The 12,181-nt window shown below is 42.1% G+C and overlaps 1 protein-coding gene across 2 annotated transcripts in view; it reads left to right on the plus strand.

Moving 5' to 3' along the window:
• The window catches only part of agap3 (ArfGAP with GTPase domain, ankyrin repeat and PH domain 3), a 285,199-nt gene that overhangs the window by 269,415 nt on the left and 3,603 nt on the right, over positions 1-12,181 (plus strand). The window lies entirely within an intron of this gene.

Raw genomic sequence — 12,181 nt, forward strand, 5'->3', positions numbered from 1 at the left:
TCTTAAACTGAGTCAGTGTAAGGGTAACAAGTCTTAAACCAAGTAATTGTAAGATAACCTAGTTTTAAATCGAGTCACCGTAAGGTGAACAAGTCTTAAACCGAGTCAGTGTAGAGGTCACCAGCAGAGGTGGCCAAATTGAAAAGAAAAATTGAACATGTCCAAATCTTGACTATGCATAAAGGGGGGAAACAGAGGCCTTGTTTGGGCTGCCTTGTTTGTGAAGGGGTTAACACAATATGCTGCTAAGTTTTAAAGCTCAGACATAATTAGTTATAATTATAGGTGAGATAATTAGGAGGGGGGAAACTAGAGGCAATAAAATTTAATATTTTCCCTTAAAGATATTGGTAAATGGCAAGAGGGCAGTTCTAACAAGACAGTAATTAATTGGTATTACAAACAATAACTGCCAAATCATTATGTGACCAGTAATTAATAGCAAATAATTTAGCAGCTAGCGGCCAGGAGTAATGGACTATCAGTTCCAGTTTGGATGTTAAAAGCAAAAGTCCCGGACCAGTGAGATTATTAGTCCTGATACTTTGAAAAGCAGCTCAGATCACAGTCCAATTCAAGAATGACCATTCTCCACTGGGGTTTCTGCCAAACCTAGCTTTGCCTGGAGCCTGTATACACACACACTAATGAATTCGATTAGCGGTTGATTAATTAATAATGAGAAACTCGGTCTAGAAAATACAGCTAAAACCTCACATGGCCACTTAGAGGCGGCCGCTGTGGTAACATCTTCATTATGGCTTTGTGTTTATGAGTGTAGTTTAGTTTAGAGAGAAATAATGCTAAAACATAAACATAAACATAAACCACACCCACTCCCTACTCTTTCTCATACGCCCCCTTTCTGAATGTTACAATGTTTGCCAACATGCATATTCTGCTCGTAAACAAAGTTATTTTTCTGTTAACTGGTCAGACCACCTTTAGTAACAATTTTTCAGCCTAGTCTGACACACCACTAGGTTTTTGGACTTGTTTCAGGTCTTGCCACAACATCTCTACTGGGATCAAATCAGGCTTTTGACCAGGCCACTCTAAACCCCTTATTTTATTTCATCAGCCTCATATTTGTGTTTTGTGTTTTTACATTGCTGCATTACCCAACTGTCCCTCAGCATCTGCTTACAGACTGATGATCTTAAGGGTACCTATGGAAGTAGGGGGAGTTTGCTGGAGGTTACGGCGCGGCAGCATTCTCCACCAAATGTGCAGAGCAAATATGCCACGGTATCTGTAAACCATACCAGTAGCAACAGCTGGATCATTTTCGGTTTGCCCTGCTGTAGGTCAGTTGTATCCTAGCAGTTAGGGTACTGGACTAGTAATCAGAAGGTTGCTGGTTTAAACCCCACCCTTGCCAGGTTACCACCGTTGGACTCTTGAGCAAGGCCCTTAACCCTCAATTGCTTACACTGTAAGTTGCTTTGGATAAAAGCGTCTGCTAAATGCCGTAAATGTGTTTACATTTGTGTTTTAGATTCTTGCATTGCCGCATTACCCAACTGAACCTCAGCTTCTGCTCGCGGACTGATGATCTTAATCTGATGAGCACTGATTTTGCACTTGGGTTTCTTCCCTATGTTGAGGCTAGAGACGTGTGCAGTTCTTGAGAACCATTTTTGGGATTTTTCACTTTTTGGACTTAATATTGGACTTAATGAACCCTTACAGAGAGTTTAGAAGGCCAGCCACTTCTAAGTATGTTATCCATATTCCGTATTTGCTCTGCTTAGAAATAATAGCACTCACTGTGGTTTGGTGGAAGCCTTTTTTCTCAGCTCTTTAGATTGAGGCATAGTGTTTCTGTAGAAACTTCAGGGTAATTTTTAAGAAAACCTGCATGTTAAAAAGCTTTGCTTTCTAAATTAATTATAATTGAATATACTAGCCTCGCATGTCAGTTGGTCATGTGACTAAAACTTCCCTGACTAGTCCTTTAACAGTTCCTCCGGCCGAGCGAGTGCAGCATCCTGGAGGCACAGCGGTGTGTTTGAGTGTTGAGCTGCTGAGTAATTATCCTGTTTGTCCTGCTGTATTGAGGTGCGCTCATGTGTTACTGACACGCCGGCCAAATCATTCTGCCATTCAACACATGATGAGGTGCAGCCCCTTCACCAACTTCCTTAGAGGAGCCTAACTCCACCCACTAATCCCATTACCTCCCTTTCTTAATTGTTTTTTCCTTTTTTCCTCTTTTATTCTTTACTAGTTAGATGCACAATTTATATAAAAAACATCCAGTGAGTGGCAGTTCTGTAGCCAGGAATGCCAGGTTAAAAGAGGTCAGAAGAGAGAGCCAGACTGGTTCGAGCTGTGTACCACTGCTTAGTATGGCTTTGGTGAATGAGATTGTGGCATTAAGTCCCAGAGGGCGTGGGTTTGAATTTTGGTGGCTCTAAGACAGGGGTGTCAAACTCATGGCCCGCGAGAGGTTCGACTGTATGATTGTTGTGATGGTTCGAGTCGTTACAGAGACGCAGTTATAATTTAACGGAACTCCTGCGCCTTTAAGAGACAACCGTGACATCGTAGTCATGGCAACTAACTTTGACCTTCGCTAAGAAGCCATGTGACTTTTACTGCAAAGAGAACGCGAAGTAGCGTAGTCAGTAATGTAAACAATAATAAATAAATACAAATAATTATCTTTCAGTATAATACCAAAGCATCGTCTGTAAGTAGTGGCGTTTATATTCTCAGTTGTTTGTAAATGTTTAGTGAGTATATCACAGCGTTTTAGTTACAAATTTACCGTAATTAAATACAATTGTTACCGTTACTATAGCAATTAGTATCGTTATACAAAATTTTAACTCGTTAGCGCTATTTTACGTTTGGTTAAATCTCATATTGTACCAGATGTAACACTTGACTACAGCTGTGTGCCTTTACTGTATTAAGTTCTTTATTGTTTTTATTGTTTGTATTTTTACTTCATTTTGATGCACACAGTGTATCACACAGCTGGCGAGCAAATGAACCGACTGTATTCTGAAGAGAGCTGTCTGTCTGTCTGTCTAGCTGGGAAAGGGGGATAAACTATTAGTGAGGGCAGAATGATTGTCTTAAAAATACACTGTAAAATCCTAAATAAACTGCATCTTTCAAAATGCATGCTGATTTTGTGACCTGCAAAGTGACACATCCCGCCAGTAGATGATGTTACACATATTTACACATGATCCTAAAATGTACAAGAAGATAAGTAAGAAAATTAAGCATGAGGAGGAAATTTAATGAAAGTGAAAACAAGTTTGTGCTTCAGGAAGAGAAACCGGTGCGTCTCTTGTGTTATGAGGCCGTGTCTGTGGTAAAGTAGGACAATATAAATACAGAATTCGGCCTCCAAGAAAAACAACAGACTGCAATCACAGCAGAATACGTTACAATCGGCCCTTTAAGGGCCACAATAATGCTGATGTGGCCCTCAGTGAAAATTAGTTTGACACCCCTGCTCTAAGACCACCAAAATTTTGAATTTTTTTTTTAGCCCAGTGAGTCAATAGTGTGAATCCTTTCATCCCTAACTTGAAAGTTATATTTTGCATTTTTTATTTTTATTATTATTACAAACTTTAAAGTCATGATTTTTCTGAAACCATACGAGCTCCTGTGTGGTGAAACCAGAATGAATAATGAAAGTAATGAATACTTTTTTTCCCTTTGAACCCAATTCCCCTTGTTCCACGCCTAAAGTCCCCCTCTGTCCCCCGAGCAACCCTGGGTTTCAGAGCAAGCATGTGTGCCAGCCTGGCTTCTGTATGTGTGTATATGTATTTGTGTGTGCTTTAGGAGGGGTAGCTATTGGCCTGATTTCCTGAATGTACCCCTTTATCTCAACCTCATGGAGAGTGTCCTCTTAGTCTCATCACTCTTTCTTTTCCTACCCTCCTCTCATTCTGTTTTTGCACCCCTTACCCTCCCTCTCTCTTTCTTTCTCGCTCCCTCTTTCTTTCTTTTGACATGCTAAAGCCTCTCATTTTATTTTTCTTCCTCCTGCCGAGAGGAAGTGTCCTTTTCAAGGCTTCTCGGCTTTCTCCCACAGCCCTCTGCACGGCCGGCCTTGTTTGCTTTTCGGGCTCTGTTTCAAACAGAAGACAGGCGGAACCAGTGCTCACTTTTTTACTCCTGTTTTAAGTGGCTGAGTCGTTTCAGGAGCTTGTCACTGCTTCTCTTTGTCCCTCAAGAGTCAAACAGCCTGATTTTGGTGGGCAAAAGAGTCCATAACGGATGTTCATGTATTTAAAGTCAAGCATTTTAGTGACTCTTCAAACAGATTTAGTTCCAAATAAGGGGACTGAAGTCTACATTTCTACATTTCCATGTGCACTGAAATTTCTGTAGCTCAGTCTCTCAAGTTTCAGTCTCAGTGGTCTAACAGAATCAAGTAGTCGTGCCTGTCAGAGGAGGGGTCAACTGGGATCCTCATTGCTGTTGCAAATGCAACCTCTGCTGGCTGGTTGAGGCACCTGCACAAGTGGTGGATGATTTACAGAGGGCATAGCATGTCTCTCAATTGTGATTTCGCTACTGACGGGTGAACAAAATTAACCAGAGTTGCATGTAAGTCTGTGGCTGTCCTTGGCCAGCACAGATGTGGTGCATACAGCATATGAGAATAGGAAACAACTGACTGTGTAAAGTGTATGCTCCGATGTCTGAAATCAGGGCGAGGTTTTCATAAGTATGACAAAGCCACCCGTATTTTCAGTCCTTTTTTCTGATTTGTACAACTACCCATGTGCAGAAACACGGCTCATGCCAGGCTCAGGGTTAAAAACACATCTGGCACTAAATATTATGTCCATTTCATACCAGCATCATTGGTACTGCTTAATGCATTATACAGTTTGTAATTTCTACACTATAATGACCAAAAGTTTATGGACACCCCTTCTTGTTGAGTTGTTCAGTTTAAATCATAGTTTTAGTCAAATCCATTGCTAACTCATTGACAATCAATTCTAGAAAATAATTAATTTGGAACATGGCACCTTCTTATCAGCACCTGACCTGAAAAAAATGACTGAATGGGTTCGAATTCCCACAGACACACTCCAGAGATTGGAAAAGAGCCTTTCCAAAAAAGTAGATGAGTATGTTTAGTTGTGTCTTGGTTTTGGAATAGGATGTCCAACAAGCTCATGGTCACAAAAAATGTAAACCATATAGTGAGTATGGTGTATGATTTGTATATGCTGTGTAATTTGGGACACTGCCCAAATCAATATCGAGACAACCAAGAGTTGTAGAGTTGTTGAAGTTATGTAGTGTGCACTAGGCTTTTTCTTTTCATTTTTGTCCCAATATAATCGTAGCCAATTCCCTTATTTACGCTGATTTCTGCTTGCCTGCTTTGGCCCCCACAGTGGACGAGGAGAGCTGGAACTATCACTTTCCCTCTCTGACCACAGTCAACCATCTTTTCCACATGCCAGTGTTAAGGTTTAACAAAGAGCATGAGTAGCCACGCTAAGCACCTTGGCAAATCGCCTGTTGGTAGTGCATGCGCCTTGACCAGACAACAGAGGACGCCATTTTTGACCCTCCTTCGGATAGCCAATAGTGCCCTTTTGGACGCCCAGCCAGGTTGCCAGCTCCTCCTGGCTATCAAACTTAACAAGATGTTAGACTGCACTTAGATTAGATTATCGGATTACTGAGGTGCTCGTAAGGCTAGTGTTCGCTTTTTGTGGTGCCCGTATGTGAACGCATTCATTGATAATAATGCTAAGTTAGCTGAAAGAGAAGTCACTTAGCTAAGTCAGGATTAGGAGGTAAATGCCAGGTTTTAAGAGCAGGGAGCCTTTAAGAAGGTTTGTGGTTAATGACTCCAGTTCCGCTTGATTACACTTGTGTGGACTCCTTCATCTCTATCCCAAACCACAGTCTGAACGTCCGGGGTCCGTCCCTCGCTCCCTTGCTCGCTCTTTTACAGTCTTCTTTCTTCAACCCCTCCAGACTGCCGTATGTTTTCTGTGTGCAAGCAAAAGAAGAGAAAGATAACAATGGGGTGGGTCTCTCTCAGCACCTCTTCAAAAGAGAAACAAGCTTTGAAAGACTGACTGCTGCTGCTGAGGGGGGGTAGCACACACACACACACACCATTGAAGAGCAATTCACTGTGGTCAGAGTCTATTCAGCGGCTTTGTGTCTTGTTCTGGGTAAAGAGTGGCCAGGGAGTTTAAGGGAAATGCTGTTAAAGCCATGGCCTTCTTAATTAGCTCGCCCCTTTGTTCTGCACTGACTCTCACAAAGTGCTAGGATACAGGAAATTGCATACAGTGAGGCAACAAAACATGTTTGCATACTTAAACCTTTTCTTTGTTTTCCAAACATGCCCATGAAACTCTTTTAACATTTAAATTGTAGTTGTCAAACAAAACGGGATTACAGTCAAAGTGGGATATTACAGTGAGCTTTGAAATAGGCAGTTTAGCCTTAGATGTCAATACAACAAACGCTAAGGTAAAACAACAGTATTAGCATATTTAGCATCATGTCCGGATGATTTTAAAGCTAGTCTTTACATAACTGGAATTCCCAGGTCACCTTTTCTGGGAATGGATTTGGTGGAAATAAAATATGACACACTTGACTTCTGCTGTGTCGTCCAGCTAGTAGTTACCGATTCACTCCAAAAATTCATTTGAATCATGAATCATTTCAGAATCACTCCAATTTGAAGCAGAATTTGCAGGATAAATTTCCTTTTACAGTTGTAATTGGAATAGGACAATGGGAGGCCAGTGGGTAGAGCTGTGGGTTACTAATTAAAATTATGTGGGTTCGAATTCCAGCTCTGCCATGCAGCCACTGATGGGCCCTTGAGCTGCACATCCTTTTAAAAGTAGTAACATATGATTTACTGCTTACTGCAACTACATAGATACCAAAGTTCCATGTTTGTCAAGATGTTTCATTTTCTATCTGGCAACATAGGGTCTACTGTGTCATTATTGGTGAGTATGTATATATATACATGCATATATACTGTATGTATATGCAGTAACACCCCGAACAGGCCTTGGCCACCCTTCCAGGCATAGCCGATCGTGTCTCTATGTAACCACCCAACTGGCCGGGGATTCGAACCCTGGATCCCAGCAGTAGTAGGTTAGCTCAATTTATATATGTACAGTGTATCACAAAAGTGAGTACACCCCTCACATTTCTGCAAATATTTCATTATATCTTTTCATGGGACAACACTATAGACATGAAACTTGGATATAACTTAGAGTAGTCAGTGTACAACTTGTATAGCAGTGTAGATTTACTGTCTTCTGAAAATAACTCAACACACAGCCATTAATGTCTAAATGGCTGGCAACATAAGTGAGTACACCCCACAGTGAACATGTCCAAATTGTGCCCAAAGTGTCAATATTTTATGTGACCACCATTATTATCCAGCACTGCCTTAACCCTCCTGGGCATGGAATTCACCAGAGCTGCACAGGTTGCTACTGGAATCCACTTCCACTCCTCCATGATGACATCATGGAGCTGGTGGATGTTAGACACCTTGAACTCCTCCACCTTCCACTTGAGGATGCGCCACAGGTGCTCAATTGGGTTTAGTCCATCACCTTTACCTTCAGCTTCCTCAGCAAGGCAGTTGTCATCTTGGAGGTTGTGTTTGGGGTCGTTATCCTGTTGGAAAACTGCCATGAGGCCCAGTTTTCGAAGGGAGGGGATCATGCTCTGTTTCAGAATGTCACAGTACATGTTGGAATTCATGTTTCCCTCAATGAACCGCAGCTCCCCAGTGCCAGCAACACTCATGCAGCCCAAGACCATGATGCTACCACCACCATGCTTGACTGTAGGCAAGATACAGTTGTCTTAGTACTTCTCACCAGGGCGCCGCCACACATGCTGGACACCATCTGAGCCAAACAAGTTTATCTTGGTCTCATCAGACCACAGGGCATTCCAGTAATCCATGTTCTTGGACTGCTTGTTTTCAGCAAACTGTTTGCGGGCTTTCTTGTGCGTCAGCTTCCTTCTGGGATGACGACCATGCAGACCGAGTTGATGCAGTGTGCGGCGTATGGTCTGAGCACTGACAGGCTGACCTCCCACGTCTTCAACCTCTGCAGCAATGCTGGCAGCACTCATGTGTCTATTTTTTAAAGCCAACCTCTGGATATGACGCCGAACACGTGGACTCAACTTCTTTGGTCGACCCTGGCGAAGCCTGTTCCGAGTGGAACCTGTCCTGGAAAACCGCTGTATGACCTTGGCCACCATGCTGTAGCTCAGTTTCAGGGCTTCTTATAGCCCAGGCCATCTTTGTGAAGAGCAACAATTCTATTTCTCACATCCTCAGAGAGTTCTTTGCCATGAGGTGCCATGTTGAATATCCAGTGGCCAGTATGAGAGAATTGTACCCAAAACACCAAATTTAACAGCCCTGCTCCCCATTTACACCTGGGACCTTGACACATGACACCAGGGAGGGACAACGACACATTTGGGCACAATTTGGACACAATTTAGACATGTTCACTGTGGGGTGTACTCACTTATGTTGCCAGCTATTTAGACATTAATGGCTGTGTGTTGAGTTATTTTCAGAAGACAGTAAAACTACACTGCTATACAAGCTGTACACTGACTACTCTAAGTTATATCCAAGTTTCATGTCTATAGTGTTGTCCCATGAAAAGATATAATGAAATATTTGCAGAAATGTGAGGGGTGTACTCACTTTTGTGATACACTGTATATATTACATGCAGCTACTGTTGGGCCCTTGAGCAAGGGAGTTTACGCAAAGGTTTAATTAATTTAAGATTAACTGCACATCCTTTTAAAAGTAATGAAATTGTATTTACTGCTTACTGTAACTACATAGATACCAGAGTTCCATGTTTGTCAAGATATTTCATTTTCTGTCTGGCAACATAGGGTCTACTGTGTCATTATTGGTGAGTATGTATATATAAATGCATATATACTGTATATATATGGGCCACTTTGGGGCCCTTGAGCAAGACCCTAACTCTTTTGACTCCAGGGGTGTCATTGAATACTCTGACCCCTACCCTATTCTTATTCCCATCCAGAAATCTGGCATATTTTCTGTTGTATGTATTCAGACACTGTTATCAAAAGCAGCTAACAATTTACTGGATTGGCTGATGGTTTGGGACTTTTTAAGGCCCCAAAATTGACAGCTTGACAATATCAGGAATTGTTCAACAACTTTACAGATGCTAGTCTAGAGCATCTAAATGAGCCACCACTGTATATGAGCTATTAGAACATAGCAGGGTGACACGACAAGATCTGGTTTGAATCTCAGCAGCGCTCTCGACCAGCCAGGACCCTAACCAGGATAAAGCAGTTGTTGACTTGAAAGGCTATATAGTTTAGTAGTTTAGTATAGTTTAGCACAAATTAAGGTAGTATAAAGTCAGAAGCATCCTGTGCACACCTCAGCCAGTGCTAACATTGTGTGTGTTCCTAATAAAGAGCCCAGTAAGTTTAAACAATAATTAAAAAATCCCAACAACACTGCTACACCTACACACTCATACTAGCTCAATACACACTATCCTGTCATTACCATGTTAGTATCAGTGCAGTGCTCAGAATGGTCCATCACCCATCACACCCGTCCAAACGTCATCTAGTCAGTGGGGGTCCTATACGGCCCCTTTTGATTAATAAACAGAATACAGGCTACAGTTAGTACTTGTATTCACACAATGTTAATCTGTATGGTAGGTGTAGCTTATTAAATGAACAATTCATGTAGATACCAGGTAGGTGCACCTAATAAAGTGCTCACTGATCAGTCTGGTGCTTAGAGCTGCTGAGTCTTCTCTTATTTTTCTGGGGATAATAAGGAGGTGTGTTTCTATTTAGACCCCACTGTGCCACCAATCATCACATGTAATAAACATGTGATAGCTGGTCTTACCATATGGCTCATTTTTGTCACTTTACAAGAGTTCGCACTGTATTCCTAACATCTATTTAGTCCTGGAATTAGCAAGTGTTGAGGAAATCGCCACACCGTGTAAAACAGGCAGCCAGTAAAGTTTCCCAAACTAGTAAAAAAAAAGTTCTGTACTTGATGTTTAAGATTATCTGCTAATCCATGATGCCAGCGTCTATCAGCTGTTGCTTGTTTATCAGGCGATTTTCAGTGTTATGAATGTGGTTATATTCAGTGTAAGGCGGCTCTCACGGGACGCCTTAGTCCCTATCCGACTCTTACTGTCACTCACTCAAGCAAGTCAAACAACAGGCTCTTTCTAGTCTCCTTATCGCCAGGCGCACAGGGTTGCGGGGTCACTCCTGCACTGAGCATGCCCAGAAACGACTGCCATCGATTTAGGTTCTCATGAATGGCGTGTGAGATGGAGAGGGCCAGATAGAGGTGTGAAGCCTGAGTAGTGACTCCAGGTCCATTCTGTCGTCAGTGTCTTCCTTCCTCTCTCTCTTTTCTTCCAGCCTTCAATCTGGCCGGCTCTGATCCCCCCGAGGCCGGAAGGTCCGGTGTAGATTGGGGCTCCTTTGTGGGGATGAGCGGAGCAAGAGTGACAGCAGTGACAGCAGCGATAAAACACGTCCCCCTCCTTCCTGTATTGTCCGGCACAGACATGCTGTTCACAATGTGTAACCTTTCGATAGGCGACCTGGTTTTAACCCTCCCGCTCCCGGAGTCAGGAGAGCCACGCATTTAAAGTCAGGTGGGCATGACACAGAGGGATGGAGTCCAGAAAGTCAGGGTCAATATCAGGAACTATTCTTATCAATACATTACTGTACCAAAGAAGTCCCAACTTTGAATGAACAGAGCCTAACCAATAATGAGCCAGACCAATTATACACAAAAAATTGAGACACCTAACCATAAGCTTGTTGGACATCCAATTCCAAAACCATGGACCATTGTGCAATTATATTAAATTGCTACCTCCTTTCTTCGTCACTTTAATACCATCCAGTCTTCTAGGAAGTCTTTCTATAAGACTTGGCAGTAGGAATATGTCTGTAGGAATTTGTGCCCATCCGTCAGCAGTATCAGGGAGGTCAGGCACTTATGTAGGAAGAGAAGGCCTGACTCTCCATTAAAGCCAAGTCTGAAATCACATACTTAAACAGTACGTACTGAATTGGAGGCAGTGTGCACTGCTTGGCTGGTAAAGCAGTATGCTTTTTCAATATGCAAGAGTGCAGTATGCAAGCAACCTCAGACGTGCCACGTCCACCATCTAACCAACGTTACGTGACGCATGGCGTCTGTAATTGTACGCAATCATAATTTTTTTTATGTATTTACACTTATAAACTGCAGGCCGTAGCCTAGTGGTTAAGGTACTGGACTAGTAATCAGAAGGTTGCTGGTTCAAGCCCCACCACTGCCAGGTTGCTGCTGTTGGGCCCTTAAGCAAGGCCCTTCCTATACAGCTCAGACTGTATACTGTAACTGTAAGTCACTTTGGATAAAGGCGTCTGCTAAAATGCCGTAAATGTATAAACAGACGGCTTTCCGCTTTCTGCCATCTTTCGTCTGCTTTGAACACCTTTGCAGTTCCAGTTGATTATGGGATAGATTATCAGACCGCAGTGTGCTGTGTTTGCATACTCAAAAATGGCTACCCATTCAGTAGGTCATCCGGGCACTTTTTGCGTACTATTCAGTAGGCAAGTATGCGATTTTGGACGCAGCACAAGTTTAATTTATCCCAAAAGTGTTGAGTTGGGTTAAGACCAGAGCTCTGTGTTGGCAACTAGTCAAATTGTGTCTTTCTTTATAGATCATACTTTGTGCTCTTGCTTTGTTTAAATCATATCATTTACCCCTTTATATAATTTTTATATAATTATTTTTATACACCTGTTAGCAATGGATGTGGCAGAAAAATAAATGCAATCATTAGGAGGGGTGTCCACCTTTACACTGCAGTTTTTATGTAGACCCCACATAGAACAATATGAATAAACTCTGATGGCTGACACTATAATATAGTGTTCATATCTGCTACTAATTTCTGTTAATGATGAATCAATGACTGACAAAGAAATCTTATTTCAAGTAGTGCTATTGGTTCAGATTGTTGTTTAAATTAATTTCCAATGTCTGCCCGTTGATTTGAATTAAGACCGGAAATGCAGATATCACACACACAAACTTGAG

The sequence above is a fragment of the Trichomycterus rosablanca genome, chromosome 3, assembly GCF_030014385.1.
Source record: "Trichomycterus rosablanca isolate fTriRos1 chromosome 3, fTriRos1.hap1, whole genome shotgun sequence".
Classification (NCBI taxonomy): domain Eukaryota; kingdom Metazoa; phylum Chordata; class Actinopteri; order Siluriformes; family Trichomycteridae; genus Trichomycterus; species Trichomycterus rosablanca.